General features: G+C 44.7%; 1 protein-coding gene across 4 annotated transcripts in view; it reads right to left on the bottom strand.

Moving 5' to 3' along the window:
• SEPTIN9 (septin 9) overlaps positions 1 to 14,291 on the bottom strand; it is a 366,436-nt gene that overhangs the window by 116,710 nt on the left and 235,435 nt on the right. The gene's annotated exons all lie outside the window — the stretch shown is intronic.

The following is a 14,291-nucleotide window of genomic DNA, read 5'->3' as shown; positions in this document are numbered from 1 at the left end:
GCATTTCTTTTCTACAAAGGCAGGACTATAGCTACAATTTGGATAGCCTCAAATACATATACAGTTGAGCTATACTACTATACCACACACATGCATAGTGCCACTAAACCACACACACATAGTGCAGCTATACTCCACATTGTGCTACTTTACCTCACACATACACTATATAATTCTGCTATATGATACACACACATATATATGTATAGAAAAAACGTTACAGCACTTAAACTTTTTTGTGCAAATAAACGATTAACTGAGCAGGAGGCATATGCTGTATTACTTCTGCTCAGTAAATACAGTACACAGTGGTGCATAGAACATTGCTAATTTAGAGGGGCAATAACTCCTTTAAAAGTGACAGGAGAACCTGCTTCTCCTGCAGGGTGTTGTGAAAGTACTTACTGTACCACACTCCTGTCTGGCATGGACCATCACTAGAGGCTGCAGAGAAAATTCAGTACTCAAGTAATCACTCTAGTGGTCACTAGAGACACCAGTTCAGGTCTGAAAACAGTGGAGCACGGTGAGTTCATTCACAACAGATGGAAACATTCAGAATTAAACGAATTTGTGTCAGATCAATACGCTCATCGTTGTTCATTTGTATTAAAGGAGTACTCCGGTGCACACTTTTTTCATTTTATCCTGTCCGGGCTGCAAAATAAAAGAAAACACACTTTATCTTACCTGCCAACGAGCCCCCGGAGCTCCGGTACAGGTGTTTGGTCCCGGGCTGTATTCTTCTTACTTCCTGTTAGCCCGGCACGTCACACGGAGCTTCAGCCTATCACCAGCAGAGGCGGGACATCGCTGCGGCTGGTGATAGGCTGAAGCTCCGTGTGACGTGCCGGGCTAACAGGAAGTAAGAAGAATACAGCCCGGGGATTGGACACCTGTACCGGAGCTCCGGGGGCTCGTTGGCAGGTAAGAGAAAGTGTGTGTTCTTTTATTTTGCAGCCCGGACGGGATAAAATGAAAAAAGTGTGCACCGGAGTACTCCTTAAACTCCAAAATCTCCTAACATGTAATTCAAAAATAACCACTTAAACAGTACAAAAAAAGATGTAAAAACATAGGGGGGGATTTATCAAAACCGGTGAAGAGGAAAAATGATGCAGTTGCCCATAGAAACCAATCAGATTCTTTTATTTTTATAGCGTCCTGACCAATGAAAGAAGCGATCTAATTGGTTGCTATTGGCTACTGCACCACTCTTCCTCTATTCTGGTTGTGATAAATCTCCCCCATAATGTATAAACATCAGCACAGCACAATGCAATGTGCTTAAAATACATAGAAATCTTACAAAAGGATCAGTCATTTATATAGAGAACCTTTGCAGCCGCACTGAGCCTCTTAGAAAAAAAATTCCTCTTGATTTTGTGTTATGGTGAAGATTCTCCCTGGCAAAGCACAGATTCTTAATATTTGTATGGGGTTACTCGCAAATGTTTGGGGTGGGGCTGGATGCTGTGAACAGTCCTTTTGTCTAAGAGAGGAGTGTTTTAGTCCCCCTAGCCCAGTTTCTATCACAGGCCTCATCTGTTTCCCTCTCAGGTTACTAAGAGCAGAATGGGAGAGACAGAGCTGACCAACAGAGATCAACTCTACTCCTCTTAAAGAGACATAAATCATTGATCTGTCTGGTGTTAACCGTTTTCACATAAAGCAGTTCCCTTCAGGTAGTATTATGTCATTTTTATATATGAATGTTAGATGCGTACAAAGAGCATAAGGTGTCTGCTGTCATTACCGTTTATACTCGAGTATAAGCCGACCCGAATATAAGCTGAGGCCCCTAATTTCACCCCAAAAACCCAGGAAAAGTTATTGACTCGACTATAAGCCTAGGGTGGGAAATACATCATCCCCCCATGTCATCATCCAGACCCCCATCATCATCCAGACCCCCGTCATCATCCAGACCCCCGTCATCATTCCCCCCCCCCCTCATCATCACCGCCTGTCAATCCCTTCATCAGTGGTCTTCAACCTGCGGATCTCCAGATGTTGCAAAACTACAACTCCCAGCATGCCCGGACAGCCATTGGCTGTCCGGGCATGCTGGAAGTTGTAGTTTTGAAACCTCTGGACGTCCACAGGTTGAAGACCACTGCGGCCTTCGTCATCGTCCAGACCCCCCCTTTAGTTTTCTACTAACATCCCCTCGGTGGGAAGGAAGGGTGAGCTGGTCCGGGCCATCTATGCTGCAGGGACCGGTGGAGAGCGTTAGTCGTTCCGGGCTGTCCATTTTCACCGGGGGGGGGGCCTCTTCTCCGCGCTCCGGGCCTGCCCCGGACTAGTAATGTTGCCTTGACGACGCCGCACAGGGACGTCCATGCGCAGCCTCCCTGCGCATGAACGTCCCTGTGTGTCCCCCGGTGAAAATGGACAGCCCGGAACGACGAACCCTCCCCACCGGACGGTCCCTGCAGCATAGATGGCCCGGACCAGCTCACCCTTCCTTCCCACCGAGGGGAGGTGAGTAGAAAACTAAAGGGCGGGTCTGGATGATGACGAAGGCCGCAGTGGTCTTCAACCTGCGGACCTCCAGAGGTTTCAAAACTACAACTCCCAGCATGCCCGGACAGCCGATGGCTGTCCGGGCATGCTGGGAGTTGTAGTTTTGCAGCATCTGGACGTCCGCAGGTCCAAGACCACTGAGAAGGGATTGACAGGCAGAGAGTTCACTCGAGTATAAGCCGAGAGGGGCGTTTTGAGCACGAAAAATACGGTATATATATGGTAAGCCTATATACAGCAGTATAGCTCTTGCAACTGAAATGACATAATAAAAGTGTCTATTTTCTTTCAGAAACTGCACCACTCTTGTCAATAGGTTGTATATGGTATTGCAGCAAGTAATGAGGCTGAGCTGTCATATCAGTCCTCGGACAGAAGGAAAGGCAGACCTTTCTTTTCTAACCCTTTAAAGATTTTAAACCTACTATGGTACTAATAGAGGATTTGTACATATAAAAAAAAGCTTAACCAAACATATGTTTAAATATACATATCACTGTAAAATGCTTACCCCCTTATTTAGCACTTAGCAGCACTCTATTACTATTACCACATGTAAAGGATTTTATTTTAAGATTATGTTCAGATTATTTTACAGTTGCTATAGTTTCAGTAGAATTGATGGCAGGTAAACATTACAGTAATATTCCTCCCCAAAAAAGATCTAAAAATCTAAAACTTTCATTTCTTTTTTGCAAATGATTCAGAAATCTGGAATGGATTATGTCACTTCAGACATACTGACTAGAGATGAGCGAACTTACAGTAAATTCGATTTGTCACGAACTTCTCGGCTCGGCAGTTGATGACTTATCCTGCATAAATTAGTTCAGCTTTCAGGTGCCCCCGTGGGCCGGAAAAGGTGGATACAGTCCTAGGAGACTCTTTCCCACCGGAGCACCGGAAAGCTAAACTAATTTATGCAGGATAAGTCATCAACTGCCGAGCCGAGAAGTTCGTGACGAATCGAATTTACTGTAAGTTCGCTCATCTCTAATACTGACTAAAAAAGTTTGTCTGACACCTACTGTATCTTCTCTGACCTTCCGATAAACATGTCAATGGAGACAAGTCGCTCCCAGACAATTTTGCCAGCGGCTGCTGTCATCTGCCACCGAGGTTCAGTCAAGAGGCCCTCATTCATATTACATTGTTGGCGTATTCCTAAAATATGACTCTAATGTGCATTGCCTGATTTAGATACAGAAGTGTTATACCAGTAGTGTTCACATACATTTCTTTACGGTGTTGGCGTTTGTTGTTATTTTTGCAATAGAGGCAAAAATACACTAATAGAAAGGAGCACAACTTGACGCAACTTCAATATGCTGGGCCCCAATGCAAAATCAGTAAAAGGGCCCCATGTTATATAGTGAAGGGGAAAAAAGTATTTGATCCCCTGCTGTTTTTGTTCATTTGTCCGCTGACAAAGAAATGATCACATTTTGTCTTAATTATAGACTAAATAAAGAGTTATTATTATTATAACAGATTGATAATTTCATTGTCAGAGGGCAAACGAATAAAGTCAGGGATCAAATGTTTTCCTTCAATGGCCCTCACTATGGCCAAGACGACAGCATTTGTCGGGTTTATGTTGTCGCACATAATGTTGCGCTTGCTGAAAAGCCTAAAAAGGGGCGTTCCCCGAAAAAAACCTTACTTTCACACATATTTACCAATTTTCCCGACCACATTACTCGGGTTTTGTGTTGCTTTTTAACCGACAGCTGTTGCAAAAAATGTGTTCAAGTTTGTGCAAACTATTTCCCAACCAGGGTGCCTCCAGTTGTTGCAAAACTACACCTCTCAGCATGCCCGAACCGGCAAAGGCTGTCCGGGCATGCTGGGAGTAGTAGTTTCAAAACAGCTGGAGGCACCCTGCTTGAAAAACACTGAGCAAAGTGTGCAGGGAGAAAAATAAAACATAAAAATTTTGCTCACCTAGTGACGGTCCCTAAAGATTCGTCTCCGTGTGTTCTGGAGTTTCCTCTCGGTACAGTAGGACCTTTCCCTTTTCAGCCAATCACTGGCCGCAGTGGTGTCACGTGTCAAGCCAGTGATTGGCTGATGGGGAAAAGACTTGTTCTGCAGTAATACACTGGGTTTCCCAGGTCCCGCGGAAGATTTGAAATCCGCCCGGGAAACCCAGTGTATTACTGCAGTACAAGAATACAAGAATGTGACAGGAGGGGGAGGGGAGTAATATGACAAGGGGGGAATGTGACAAGGGGAGAATGTGACAAGGGGGGAATGTGACAGGAGGGGGGGGAATGTGACAGGAGGGGGGGGGGAATGTGACAAGGGGGGAATGTGACAGGAGGGGGGGGGGGGGGTTGGGAATGTGCTTTCTGTTTGCTGGAGCCATAATCTCCAGCAAACAGAAAAGCAGTTCTTTTCTCACTCTCCCGCGCTTCTGAATGGAATGAATTCTGACAGTATTCTTGTCAGAATCCGAGAGGGATTCTGCTGCGACACTATAGCTCGTATTGTGCGACACTCACATGCGACACATTAGTAAATATGTGTGAAAAGCCCTAGCTAGCAGTGGAAAAAAAGAAAAAATACAACCCGGAAAACTTAGTAAATGAGGGCCAATGTATTGCGTCATTTCTAGGACTGATCTCATTAGGAAAGAAAAACCTTATTGCACCCTTTACCCACCAGGGAGGGTCATGTATTTCATAATGGGTTAAGATTCTTAATCAATATATGGGTGCATTCACACCACGTTTTGTACATACGGGTGCCGGATCCGTCGGGGGGAGGGGCAAACCGGGCGCTCCCGTACCCCGGCCGGATCAGCCCGTAGTAAACTACGGTTTTAGGTCAGGTCAGGAAACCGCATACGGGTCAAAACTGAGCCGACCGGAGCCACTGTTTGACTCCGGTCGGTGCATTAAAGTAAATGGAGTCACGGGCTGATCCGGCCGGGGTACGGGAGCGCCCGGTTTGCCCCTCCCCCGTCGGATCTGGCACCCGTATGTACAATACGTGGTGTGAATGCATCCTTAGATGTATATAGCGCTTCACATTGCTTTCTTATATATAGCTTATTTGTAACAATAAACAAAGAATGTAAAAAGATGATACAACATAAGGTAGGTAGAAATGTGTAGAATATTGCTTTTTTCCGTTCTCTCACTAGAAGAAGCACTTAAAGGGGTTGTCTACTTAAAGGGGTTGGTCCTGGTCAGCGATCACTGTGATTGGTCCCTGTGGACCAATCACAGTGATCTGGGGTGAAAGTTCAGATCCCCCGCACTGCCCGCCCCTGGAAGTCGGGCAGAACGGGGGACAAAGGCTGCAGGGGCTCGCGGGGACCTGCGGCATTCGGGGGGAACACGTGGGGACCGGCGGACTTACCTGATCCAGCGGCGGGACCGAGGAGCAGCGCGGGACCGGCCACGTGGACGAGCAGCGACGGGTAAGTATGTGGTCCTCAGAGGCAGCAGTGAAGATCTTCACTGCTGCTTCTAGGAGTCTGAAAACTACAACTCCCAGCATGCCTAGACAGCCTTTGGCTGTCTGGGCATGCTGGGAGTTGTAGTTTTGCAACATCTGGAGGGCCTCAGTTTGGAGACCATTGTATAATGGTCTCCAATCTGTGCTCTTCCAGCTGTTACAAAACTACAACTCCCAGCATGCACTGACTGTCCAGGCATGCTGGGAGTTTTAGTTAAGCAACATCTGGCCCTTCAGATGTTGCCGAACTACAACTCCCAGCATGCCCTTCAGCTGTCTGGGCATGCTGGGAGTTGTAGTTTTGCAACAGCTGGAGACACACTGGTTGGGAAACATTGTTTCTAACTCAGTGTTTCCTAACCTGTGTGCCTCCAGCTGTTGCAAAACTATAACTCCCAGCATGCACTAAAAGACCATGCATGCTGGGAGTTGTAGTTTTGCAACATCTGGAGGGCCCCAGTTTGGAGACCATTGTATAATGGTCTCCAATCTGTGCTCTTCCAGCTGTTGCAAAACTACAACTCCCAGTATGCACTGACTGTCCAGGCATGCTGGGAGTTTTAGTTCAGCAACATCTGGCCCTTCAGATGTTGCCGAACTACAACTCCCAGCATGCCCTTCAGCTGTCTGGGCATGCTGGGAGTTGTAGTTTTGCAACAGCTGGAGACACACTGGTTGGGAAACATTGTTTCTAACTCAGTGTTTCCTAACCTGTGTGCCTCCAGCTGTTGCAAAACTATAACTCCCAGCATGCACTAAAAGACCATGCATGCTGGGAGTTGTAGTTTTGCAACATCTGGAGGGCCCCAGTTTGGAGACCATTGTATAATGGTCTCCAATCTGTGCTCTTCCAGCTGTTGCAAAACTACAACTCCCAGTATGCACTGACTGTCCAGGCATGCTGGGAGTTTTAGTTCAGCAACATCTGGCCCTTCAGATGTTGCCGAACTACAACTCCCAGCATGCCCTTCAGCTGTCTGGGCATGCTGGGAGTTGTAGTTTTGCAACAGCTGGAGACACACTGGTTGGGAAACATTGTTTCTAACTCAGTGTTTCCTAACCTGTGTGCCTCCAGCTGTTGCAAAACTATAACTCCCAGCATGCACTAAAAGACCATGCATGCTGGGAGTTGTAGTTTTGCAACATCTGGAGGGCCCCAGTTTGGAGACCATTGTATAATGGTCTCCAATCTGTGCTCTTCCAGCTGTTGCAAAACTACAACTCCCAGTATGCACTGACTGTCCAGGCATGCTGGGAGTTTTAGTTCAGCAACATCTGGCCCTTCAGATGTTGCCGTACTACAACTCCCAGCATGCCCTTCAGCTGTCTGGGCATGCTGGGAGTTGTAGTTTTGCAACAACTGGAGACACACTGGTTGGGAAACATTGTCTGTTTCTAACTCAGTGTTTCCTAACCTGTGTGCCTCCAGCTGTTGCAAAACTATGACTCCCAGCATGCACTAACAGACCATGCATGCTGGGAGTTGTGGTTTTGCAACAGCTGATGCAAGCCCCCCCCCCCCCCCCGCCCCGCCACCCCCGTGAATGTACAGGGTACATTCACATGGGCGAGGCTTTTACAGTGGGTTTCTCACATCTTGAGATGCAGCAAATTTTGCGCTGGGAAACTCGCTGTAATCCCCCGCCCATGTGACTGTACCCTAAAAACACTACACTACACTAACACAAAATAAAATAAAAAGTTAAAAACACTACATATACACATACCCTTACACAGCCCCCCTCCCCCAATAAGAACGTCCGGTACACCACTGTTTCCAAAGCAGAGCCTCCAGCTGTTGAAAAACAACAACTCCCAGTATTGTCGGACAGCCGTCGACTGTCCAGGCATGCTGGGAGTTTTGCAACAGCTGGAGGCACCCTGTTTGGGAATCACTGGCGTAGAATACCCCTATGTCCACCCCTATGCAAATCCCTAATTTAGGCCTCAAATGCACATGGCGCTCTCACTTTGGAGCCCTGTCGTATTTCAGGGCAACAGTTTAGGGCGACATATGGGGTATCGCTGTACTCGGGAGAAATTGCGTTACAAGGTTTGGGGGGCTTTTTCTTCTTTAACCCTTCATGAAAAGGAAATGTTGGGGTCTACACCAGAATGTTAGTGTAAAATTTTTTTATTTTTTACACTAACATGCTGATGTTGCCCTTTACTTTACATTTTCACAAGAGGTAAAAGGGAAAAACGCCCCCCAAAATTTGTAACGCAATTTCTCCCGACTACAGAGATACCCCATATGTGAGCGCAAAGTGCTCTGGGGGCGCACAACAAGGCCCAGAAGGGAGAGTGCACCATGTACATTTGAGGTGATTTGCACAGGGGTGGCTGATTGTTACAGCGGTTTTGACAAACGCAAAAAAAACAAAACCCCACATGTGACCCCATTTCGGAAACGACACCCCTCACGGAATGTAATGAGGGGTGCAGTGAGAATTTACCCCCCACAGGTGTCTGACGGATCTTTGGAACAGTGGTCCATGAAAATGAAAACTTGTACAGCCCACTGTTCCAAAGATCTGTCAGACACCAGTGGGGGGCAAATGCTCACTGTACCCCTTGTTACATTCCTCAAGGGGTCTAGTTTCCAAAATGGTATGCCATGTGTGTTTTTTTTTTGCTGTTCTGGCACCTTAGGGGCTTCCTAAATGCGACATGCTCCCTGAGCAAAATTTGCTCTCAAAAAGCCAAATATGACTCCTTCTCTTCTGAGCATTGTAGTTCGCCCATAGTGCACTTCAGGTCAACTTATGGGGTACCTCCATACTCAGAAGAGATGGGGTTACAAATTTTGGGGAGTATTTTCTGCTATTAACCCTTGCAAAAAGGTGAAATTAGGGGGGAAACACACATTTTAGTGGAATTTTTTTTTTTTTTTTTACATATGCAAAAGTCATGAAACACCTGTGGGGTAATAAGGCTCACTTTATTCCTTATTACATTCCTCAAGGGGTCTAGTTTCCAAAATGGTATGCCATGTGGGTATTTTTTGCTGTTCTGGCACCATAGGGGCTTTCTAAATGTGACATGCCCCCCGAGCAAAATTTGCTCTCAAAAAGCCAAATATGACTCCTTCTCTTCTGAGCATTGTAGTTCACCCATAGTGCACTTCAGGTCAACTTATGGGGTACCTCCATACTCAGAAGAGGAGGGGTTACAAATATTGGGGGGGTATTTTCTGCTATTAACCCTTGGAAAAATGTGAAATTTGGGGGGAAACACACATTTTTAGTGAAAAAAAAATTTTTTTTTTTACATATGCAAAAGTCGTGAAACACCTGTGTGGTATTAAGGCTCACTTTATTCCTTGTTACGTACCTCAAGGGGTCTAGTTTCCAAAATGGTATGCCATGTGAGGGTTTTTTGCTGTTCTGGCACCATAAGGGCTTCCTAAATGCAACATGCCCCCAAAAACCATTTCAGAAAAACGAACTCTCCAAAATCCCCTTATCGCTCTTTCCCTTCTGAGCCCTCTACTGCGCCCGCCGAACACTTTACATAGACATATGAGGTATGTGCTTACTCAAGAGAAATTGGGCTACAAATATAAGTATACATTTTCTCCTTTTACCCCTTGTAAAAATTAAAAAATTGGGTCTACAAGAACATGCGAGTGTAAAAAATGAAGATTGTGAATTTTCTCCTTCACTTTGCTTCTATTCCTGTGAAACACCTAAAGGGTTAAAATGATGACTGAATGTCATTTTGAATACTTTGGGGGGTGCAGTTTTTATAATGGGGTCTTTTGTGGGGTATTTCTAATATGAAGACCCTTCAAATCCACTTCAAACCTGAACTGGTCCCTGAAAAATTGTGAGTTTGAAAATTTTGTGAAAAATTGGAAAATTGCTGCTGAACTTTGAAGCCCTCTGGTGTCTTCCAAAAGTAAAAACTCGTCACTTTTATGATGCAGACATAAAGTAGACATATTGTATATGTGAATAAAATTTTTTTTTATTTGTAATATACATTTTCCTTACAAGCAGAGAGCTTCAAAGTTAGAAAAATGCTAAATTTTCAAATTTTTCATCAAATTTTAGGATTTTTCACAAGGAAAGGATGCAAGTTACCACAAAAATTTACAACCATGTTAAAGTAGAATATGTCACGAAAAAACAATCTCGGAATCAGAATGATAACTAAAAGCATTCCAGAGTTATTAATGTTTAAAGTGACAGTGGTCAGATGTGCAAAAAACGCTCTGGTCCTTAAGGCCAAAATGGGCTTGGTCCTGAAGGGGTTAAATATACCCTTTTAGAGAATTATATATTAATTCTCTTCACCAGAGAGGAGAATGGCTTGAAAGAATGTCTCCAACTCTGTCCTGTCCTGCAATGAATGTCACAGTGTAATGCTTAGTTTTCCCTGTGGTGGCGCTGCCAGAAAGTTGGCCACTTCTCAATGGATCACAGCTATTCTTTGGGGGGCACAGTTTGTGATCAGCTTCTTGTCAAGTAGGGATTATACAAAAGTTGAGAACACTTGTAAAGGTGTCAAAGGATGTATGTCCACAGGCTGTAGCACTGCCCGAAACCCTACACAATTGGGGAGAAGTATCAGAACCAGTGTTGAGGAAGAGTGGAGCAGTTGCCCATAGCAACCTATCAGATCGCTTCTTTCATTATTCACAGGCCTTTATAAAAATAAAAGAAGCAAACTGATTGGTCGCTCTTGGCAAATGCACCACTCTTTCTCTACACAGGTTTTGATAAATCTCCCCCTATGTTCCTTTTTGCTATTTGCAATACTAGAAACACAGTATAGTTGGTTACAGAAGTTAAAATAAGTTATCAAAGTTGAAAGTGTTTGAATTAAAAAAAATAATTTAAGATTTTCTGAACAACTGGAAATGTGCTTTAACTCCTTAAGGACCAGGGGCGTACAGGTACGCCCTGACGTCCTGGTATTTAGGGACCAAGGGTGAGCGGCGGGGACACGACCGGGATGCCTGCAGCGATCATTCAGCAGGTACCCCATGCACACCACCCCATGTCGGCGATCGCTGCAAATCGCCAATCAATTCAGATCGGCGATTTGCGGCAATTCCGGGTCAATCGGGTGCCCGGCACCTATCACCCTTTAGCAGCAGGAGTTACCGGCCACCGAATCAGGACTCCTGCTGTGGGGGTGTCCCTAACCGCACCCACTCCGCTCCTATTCTGGAGGGCGAGAGCGGGTTCCGGGAGTAGAGATGTGCGAACTTCCAGTAATTCTGGAATTTTCTCGCTTTCCAGTCAATATGTCGCACGAAAAATCACGTAGTCGCAGGTGCGACATTTGTGCGACATTTTTAGTAGAAAAAATGTAACTAAATCGCTTGATAAATGTCTGTCATTGTCTCTACCACTGAGACTGAACACTAAGACTGAACACGCCTTATCTACTGCTAACCACAATGATTTTGAGCGCCTCATTGAGAAACAGAAACAATTTCTTACCATTGGTGGTGCTCTAAATAAACACTGGAACATTGTAAAAACCTGTTACCCTGATGTTCAGTTACCCTCAAACGAGGTGGGGACCATGGCAGTATTCTTAAAAAGAGAGAGCTGAAATGGATTTACGCCCTGAAACCTAGGGGGCTTAATGTTGACACATCAGATTTATAAAGCCTAGTATTGTGCAGAAATTTCCCCCCCCCAGTCATTCCCCCACTTTTAGGATAGTGCACTAAGATCTTTACTAATTGATACATTGTTTATTTTTATCTTTTTTAGTGATGAGTGTGGATCGGTGGCTAAACTGAACAACCCCTGAATATGGGCTCAAGCCTTTCATGGAATTAGCACATTTATTACTATTTTTATTATGTATCATTTTTTCTTATATAGCAATTTTTTTTTTTGCTTTTTCTTCTTTTCCATGGACTTGTGTTAAGCCAATGAAATGTAGATATGTTTGATTGTATGAGAGCCTATTTTGTTCCGAGGGGCCTTATATAATAATACATTGATCTATTATAACCATTATGGTCTGGGATCCCTGCAGCGTACTTGATTTATGCATGTGGGGCTTTATCTTCATAACATACAACCCATATACCCGTGGTCCCCCCGGTTCTTTTTTGGGGACCAACACTTAGATGTTGGACCCCAAACCCGGTCACCGCCTGTGCCCCCCCCTCTTTTGCGGTTGGGCTACCTTGGGTGGGTCTATTTAACACGTCCAATGTGTCTGTAGACTGTGACTGTGACCCCATGATCTTTATTTCTTTATTTTATTTAATTTGCCACTTATTTATCTATATTCCACCTTTTTCATTTCACTCTTTTCTAATGATTACGTTATTATTGCCCGTTTTAGCCTCTCATGAGTTACTTTATCTGCATCTGTATGGCGATATATTGCGTCTTCTCTATGTCCCGCACGTAACTGCCTAGCCAAGGGCTATTGTTTGGCCACGTGACCGCCCATATATGGCCGGGTATTGGATATGCTCACACACTGTGCCCGGCTCCTTAATGGCAGCACGGTGTGTTTTCTCCTGATGCATATGCTCGGAAAAACACATCATGTGATCCCTCACGTAGACCTTACATCTGCTAATTCATTGGCTCAACACTGTGGATACGGAAGCGCCGCTTTGGCGTGAATGAACCCGCCACTTCATTTGGCGTCTGTTTGTCCTCCACAGGGTAAGTTTGGATTGCCACCACCCCATGCCGCATACTATTGGATATTTCTGGAATATATATTTAAGTGTGGTTACACCCCGTTCTGTACATTATTGTGATTTTAAGCTTTATGAGTCACATGATTATATGTATTTAAACCCCATTGGATCACTTGCACTTTGACTTGACAATGATGGTGTGAGACCACAGAAACATAGTCATTGTATCTATGGAATAAAGTTACAATCTTTATTGGATACGCTGGTGTGCTGGAGTCAACCTTTCTTGCTATCTGCCTTGTTGGACCCTGTGACCGCTTGCACCCACTACTTGCCCTTTGTTACTCTGGTAGTGCAAACTGATTATATTTGCCATGTGATGGCATTAGTGTATGTACAGCAGTCTTCCCCAACCCATAGTTAATGTTAATTTCTGTACAGTTTTAATATTTCTTATATGCAGAAATACTGTAGATCAATGTTTTCCAACCTATAGCTCTCCAGCTGTCGCTAAACTACAACTTCCATGATGTCCTGAAAACCACCAGCTGTGAGGTCATGATGGAAGTTGTAGTTTTGCATAGCTGAAGAGCTATAGGTTGGGAAACATAGATGTATTTCTGTATATAAGCCAGTATTAAAACTGTAAAGACAGAAATTAACACCAGGGGGTGCTATGCAGGCATTCTGCAATGTTCTTAGAAAAACACTTTGGCCTACAGGTTATATATTACTTTAGGCTCATTCACATTAAATTGGTTTTCAGATATTTTTTTGCGAAGAAATGGTCCACAAACTTCACATATTAAAATTTAAAAAGTAACTATGGTGTCAATAAAAGATATTCCTAATAGAATAAAAGTTACACAATTTTTCAATATACTTCTGGATTGATGACTGCTTCTTACCACTCAACAACCTTTATTGTTCACTTCCAGCATATAAAAATATGTCCTGATCATGTGATGGGCACACATGTGCACGGCTCGTCACATCAGTCCTGGTCATGTGATGAGCAAACATGTGCACGGCTCTTTACATCAGTCCTGTCATGTGATGGACACACAGGTGCACGGCTCGTTACATCAGTCCTGATCATGTGATTGGCACACAGGTGCACAGCTGGTTACATCAGTCCTGGTCATGTGATGGGCACACAGGTGCATAGCTCGTTACATCAGTCCTGGTCATGTGATGGGCACACAGGTGCATGGCTCGTTACATCAGTCCTGGTCATGTGATGGGCACACAGGTGCACGGCTCGTTACATCAGTCCTGGTCAAGTGATTGGCGCACAGGTGCACGGCTCGTTACATCATTCCTGGTCATGTGATGGACACACAGGTGTACGGCTTGTTACATCAGTCCTGATCATGTGATGGGCACACAGGTACACAGCTTGTTACATCAGTTCTGATCATGTGATGGACACACAGGTGCACGGCTCGTTACATCAGTCCTGGTCATGTGATGGACATACAGGTGCACGGCTCATTACATCAGTCCTGGTCATGTGATGGACACACAGGTGCACGGCTTGTTACATCAGTCCTAAACATGTACTGGACACACAGGTGCATAGGTCATTACATAAGTCCTGATCATGTGATGGGCACACAGGTACACAGCTCATTACATCAGTCCTGGTTATGTGATGAATTTCACTTTCTCT

This window comes from Hyla sarda, chromosome 13, assembly GCF_029499605.1.
Source record: "Hyla sarda isolate aHylSar1 chromosome 13, aHylSar1.hap1, whole genome shotgun sequence".
In the NCBI taxonomy this organism is placed as follows: Eukaryota; Metazoa; Chordata; class Amphibia; order Anura; family Hylidae; genus Hyla; species Hyla sarda.
This window is presented reverse-complemented; position numbering and strand designations above follow the sequence as displayed.